The sequence below is a fragment of the Terrapene carolina genome, unplaced genomic scaffold, assembly GCF_002925995.2.
Source record: "Terrapene carolina triunguis isolate 2854851 unplaced genomic scaffold, T_m_triunguis-2.0 Scaffold23, whole genome shotgun sequence".
Taxonomy (NCBI): Eukaryota; Metazoa; Chordata; order Testudines; family Emydidae; genus Terrapene; species Terrapene triunguis.
The window spans coordinates 14,713,540-14,719,326 of NW_020664374.1; the positions used below are offsets into that span (position 1 = coordinate 14,713,540).

The 5,787-nt window shown below is 48.0% G+C and overlaps 1 protein-coding gene across 1 annotated transcript in view; it reads left to right on the plus strand.

Moving 5' to 3' along the window:
• Nucleotides 1-2,209: 2,209 nt before the first annotated feature.
• The window catches only part of LOC112117534 (transcription elongation factor A N-terminal and central domain-containing protein-like), a 30,917-nt gene continuing 27,339 nt past the window's right edge, over nucleotides 2,210-5,787 (plus strand). Inside the window, exon 1 of the transcript XR_003369697.1 lies at nucleotides 2,210-2,274. The gene's annotated coding sequence lies outside the window, so the exon portion shown is untranslated. The remainder of the gene's footprint in view (nucleotides 2,275-5,787) is intronic.

Sequence of the window (5,787 nt, forward strand, 5' to 3'; positions counted from 1 at the left end):
CAAGAGGTGCAAAAGGTCTTTTTTTACATTGCCTTTAATCTAAAAAAAAAAGTGATGTTTAATTTTGCAAATAAATAAAGACATTTCATACCATGGTGCATCAGCCATAGTGTAACATTTGAAAAGGAAAGCTCAGCAATAATTAAAAAAAAAAAAAAGAATCAGAATTCAGGCACCTGTAGTGTTACAAAGGAGTAACATTCACATTACTGTAAACATAGCAAGAAAAACAAAAGTGCTGTGAAGAATTAAATGGATTTGTCACTGAAAACTTAAAAGGGAGAGAAACTCCTTCACACACTATTGTATGTGTGTTACAAATCAGTATTTATCTTTTACACAATCAGCTCTGATACCCTATGTAAAATAGTCAGAAAAACATGAAAGAATAGCAAAACTATCAAGTTTACATATTTTTGTGCTTATTTATTGATTTACAAGGAATAGATCCATTTTAAATCATCACCATTGATTAAATAAAAACCTATACTCAGTATGTTGACTATACCCAGATTTCCTCTCATGCTGTCAGGTATATTTTTATAATAAATGTTTTTAAAATACTGATTAGTGTCATTTATACTAAGTTAGATTTGTCATCTGCCTGATTAGTTGCAGGGTCACAGAAGCAGAGTTTTTAAAAAAACCTTCTGATTATTGTAAACTGCCCTGAAGGAGAGTTTCTCTTCATTGCTCTGTGCTTTGGATTCAATAATATTTATTTTAAGCAATTTGACAGGAATAGTGTAAGTGATGTAGCACCAAGTTGAATGCTGGAATGTTTCTGATATTCTTGTCCTTCTCCACTAGCTTTATACCTGCCATTCATTTTAAATTATTATTGCTTTCTAACCCTACTCTACACTTGACATCTATTGCCTCCAGTCTCACTTATTTGGTAGGGAGTGGAGAAGAGAGACTCCATCACTGGAAATAAATTTTAAACTTGAGTTTGTATGTCAAATCCTCTCCTTCTGGAGATATGCGCAAGGGTGCAAAGGGAGAAGATTCAAAGGGGGAGCAGGGCTCTCCCACCTCTCCTAAATGCACAGTGAGGGGGTACCCCCTCCTGTTTCAGTGTACCAGTGAACAGGGGAGCATGATGCGTGAAGCTTCTGATGTTTGTGTCAGCCTCTATCTGCAACACATTACAGTACAGTTATAAATGTGCTAAGAGACCCATTTACAACAGTCACTCCTGACCCACGAACACCACCCTACCAAGACTTTAGGTGGGTTAATGAAGCACAGCAGAAGCCAAAATGGAATGAATATTGTACTTGAGTCAGGAGACAACTGTGTTGGAAACAGTTTTATTCGTATTGTAGATGTGACCTTAAAACACAGGTCCAGTCATGGGGTGAAGGTGATATTGACAACCCCCCCCCCCTGTTTATTCTTTTTATGATCTCAAACAGTATTCTTGTAAGTCTGAAACCTTTCCACCAGTCTCACCGCAGCTTAAGGTGGCTGCACACTGCCTCGGTCTCTCTCCTTCGGGGGGAATTTGGGACTCGGGGAGGGTGATTTTGCTTATATTTGACAGTTCCCTTCTGGGGGCGGGGTGGGGGGAGAGATTTTCGCACGTGTTGGACACAGTCACAGGTGAATGGTGTGTTTGTAGTGGGGGTGATTTTGCTGTCTGACAGTCTTTCCCCTTCTCTGCAGATTTGAAGGGAGGGACGTTGGTTCATCAGGAAGTTGCGATCTAGTCACCTATAGAGCTGGTCCTGAGAGATGCCAGCACAGAAACCATTGGGGCCATTTTAGCCCTGCAGCTGGCTCCCTCTAGCTTTCCGTTACTGAAACTGCTTATACATGTCTGGCCACCAAGTAGGAATGGTATTTCACTCAGCCCTCCCGCAACAGCGTCTCCCCGGTCTAGGGGCGGGAAACTGCTGCGGGTCAGGGAACAGCGGGGACGGGATTGTATGTTACAGTCACTCTCGCCCCTGGCGAGGGGGCGCGGGGAGGCAAGAGACAGCGCGGCTCAGGTGCCCCGCTCTCTCGCTGCCTTTCCCGCCGAAACAGCAACCCTCCCCCGTTTGTGTCGTCACACCGGCAGCAAATTAGGAGTAGACGTAAGGGCACAGCGAGGGCAACGGTAACAGCGAAGGTTACTGGGCATGCTCAGTTCGGGTGAGCATGCTCAGTGCACCCAAAGTAGGGAAGTGGGAGAGGGCGCTGTTTGTGTCGTCACAGGCCCGCCCTGCACGTCACCGGCAAGATGGCGGCGCCCTGCGAGGCGGAGGAGCCCCCTGCCCCAACTCGGAGGTAACGGTCGCTGCCCCGCTCCAGTGATACCGGGAGAGACCCCCTGCCCTCCCGCCGCTAATGTCTGGGGGCACCCCTGCGTCCCCCCAGTGATAACGGGAGCTAGATTTAGGGGCACCCTGCAGCAAGGGGCGGGAGGCACCGTCTCTCCTAACCCCGTGTCTGCGCTCTAGAGCTGGGGCTCCCCGCGCCGGGCATTTCCCGGGGGAGGGGGAGAAACAGCAACATTTCAATTCACCTGGGTTCTACGCGGTTTGTTTTGTGTTAACCTGAACCATGGAGGTGAAACTCAGCCAAACCCCTCCCCTTGTAACAAGGAGGGAGGGGTTACAGTGTCTCCCACCCCCAGGAGGGGGGTAAGCGGTTTAGGCCCCACTTCATTCCAAAGTTTTGCAAACTGAATCCACTTTGTTTGAAAACCTAGACCCAGGCAGGTTTCACCTCCCTTTGGATTTTGTTGCTAATGATCAACACACTCTAGTCTTTAGAGTGGTAGCCGTGTTTTTCTGGATCAGCAAAAACAATGAGGAGTCCTTGTGGCACCTTATAGACTAACACATTTATTTGGGCATAAGCTTTTGTGGGCTAGAACCCACTTCATCAGATGCATGCATGGCTACCTGATACTGTATTTTCCACTCCATGCGTCTGATGAAGTGGGTTCTAGCCCATGAAAGCTTATGCCCAAATACATTTGTTTGTCTCTAAGGTGCCAGAAGGACTCCTCGTTGTTTTTACACTCTAGTCTTGGTGCTGTAATAAGCCATGAGGTGGAATGAAGTGTAGAGGATCTCTTGACTTCTGTAGTCAGCTGTTTACACTTAACTCCTTCTCAGTCTAAGGTAATAGTCACAGACATACACAGTACACATTTTTATTTATGATAGACCCAGTTCACAGATAGTTTGCAGTCCTTTTGCACCAGCTATGCTTGAACAATGGCATGCAGATCATCATTATTTATATTACCAGGTCACCTAGGCACCCAAGTCATGGAGCAGAACCCTGTTGTGCTAGGTTCTGGTACAAACACAGAGCAGAAAGACAGTCCCTGCTCCAAAGAGCTTACAATCTAAGGGCACGTCTTCACTGGCAATGTTAAAGCCCTGCCACGGCAGAGCCTTAATGTGGCTTGTGTAGTCACAGCACAGCGCTGGGAGAGAACTCTTAAAAAACCCACCTCCACGAGGGACGCGGCTCCCAGCACTGGTGCGCTGTCTATACTGGCACGTTACAGCGCTGAAACTTGCAGTGTACGGGGTGTGCTTTTTCACACCCCAGGGCAAGAAAGTTGCAGCACTGTAAAGTGTCAGTGTAGACAAGCCCTAAGCAACAGTATGGTTCCACCAGCAAAAGGGGCCTTCTAGGATGCTCTTGCTTCGCATCTATTTCCTGGCTTCTACAGGGGCCTTGGGAAACGGTGTGCAAGCTAGTAGGCTGAGCTATCCTCCTTCCAAGAGCCCAAGAATTGAGAAAGCATAAGTTGTCCCAACCTTTCTCCCTGGGCCAGGTTGTGCAAGAGCACGGGTTAATTTAGCTTATGGTGCCTATAATAGGATAGGTGCTTTACAAGTCAAGGTCCCTGTTTCCAGGAGTTTAGAATATAAACATCAGTAGAAAAAAGATAAAAATGGCATTCAGCAAAAACAAGTGACTGAGCAAGTAACTATATTCAGCATTTGTCTTGTAGCTCTATGTTAAACTTTGTCTTCTCTCTTTCCATCATGTTAAAGGGATGATAAGGAGTTTGGGAAGAGAGAACAAGATGTACTCAGATAATACAGTGATGAGAAGCAGTATATAACCCTCAGATAGAAGGATAAGAGCCTTGTGGGAGAAATGAGTTTTAAGGAAAGATTTGAAAGGCACATTTTGGACCATAGTGAAAATATGCCGCTTTCTTCAGTAACAATCTACTATGGGATTGATTGCCTGAATAATTTTCATGGTGAGTTTTCTATCTAGGTTCTTATCTTGATATCTGACACCTTGTCTGCACTGGAGTTTGCCTTTGTTACAGCCATTGATGGCCAGTCATGGGTGTAGCTACACTAGTGCAAAAGTTATGTCTACACTACAGAAGAAGTTTTGCTGCCAATGTATGTCAGGGCCAGGGAATGGTTAGCTTGGCCTAGCATCAGGCACAGGCCAAGGGAGCCAGATACCAGGAATCAGGTTGGGCTGGAACACCCAGATATCAGAATCAAGAAAAACCAGAGGGCAGAAACCAGGAGATACTTACCAACAGTCAGGCCAAATCAGGATACCAGGTCAGGATCAGAAGGCTGGAACAGGTAAACACTAAACCAGCAGTCCTGGATAGGGTAAAGCTCACTTGGTCAAACAACTTCCTGTTTCCTTCCCTGACTTACATAGGGACTGTGGCCCAGTCAGGAGCTTTGGAGGTCTCCAAATCAGAATGTAGGAGCAGGGTTTGTGCTTCACTTGGGCTTCATGGACCCTGGTCCCAGGTGCTGTCTCTAAGCTGCTAGGTGGAGGATTGGAGTAGGATGAGTCCCAAGATACTGAGAGACCCAGGTTTGAGATCCATGGGGCCAGATGTAGGAATGCTACGTCCCTGAACTACATTACCTGTGTTGACAGAAGCACTCTTCTGTTGACATAGCTGCATCTCCACTGAGGATTTTGTCAGCATAGCTATGTTGGTCAGGGGTGTTTTTTCATACCCCTGACCAATGGAGCTAAGCTAATAGTACTTTTAAGTGTAGGCGAAGCCCTGGTGTAGATAGACAAAGGTGGTATAAAGCAACTGTTTTCCCCCAGCTTAAAGGAGAGGTAAGCTGCACTGGTACAAATAGGTATCAGTGCAGCTGGTAGTTTTGCTAGTCTACAGCAGCGTTTCTCAAATGCGGCCACTGTGGCCACATGCAACCTCCAAGGGCTTTTTGTACAGCCACAGCTTCCTGGCAGGGGCAAAAGCAGGGGCCCTCCCCCAGAGCTGCCAGCAGGGGTTCGGCCCTATCTCCCTCTGGAGCCACAAATGAAGGCAAGCGGTGGGGCTTGGGGTTCAGACCTGGGGTGGCGGGTAGCAGGCTCCAGCTGTGTGGCAGCGGGCTCCATCCCCAGGGCTTTGAGCCCTGGCCCTGGCCCCAGGCTCACCCCCCCACACACCCCATCCGCTGCGTCCTCTGGCCCCAGGCTCTGGCAGTGCGGGAGTGGGCTCTGATTTCCAGCTGCAGGGTTTCGGACTCCAGCCATCATACCACGCGATCCAGCCCTGCCCCCCAGCCGTGCGGCAGTGACTGCCAGCCCCCAGCTCACCCCCCCCCCCCCATATCACTCCTGGCCCCCACTGCATCCTCCGGCCCCAGTCCCTGGCTGCACAGCTGCAGGGCTCCAGTCCCTGGACTCATCCCCCCCATCATCTCTGGCCCCCCGCTGCCTCCCTACTCACCTCGCCATCCAGGGCTTAATTTGTCCCCCAGATTGCCAGGACTAAGTAAGTCTGTTGTGAAAACTGTTATTCATAGGTTTGTTAATATCACTTTTCAC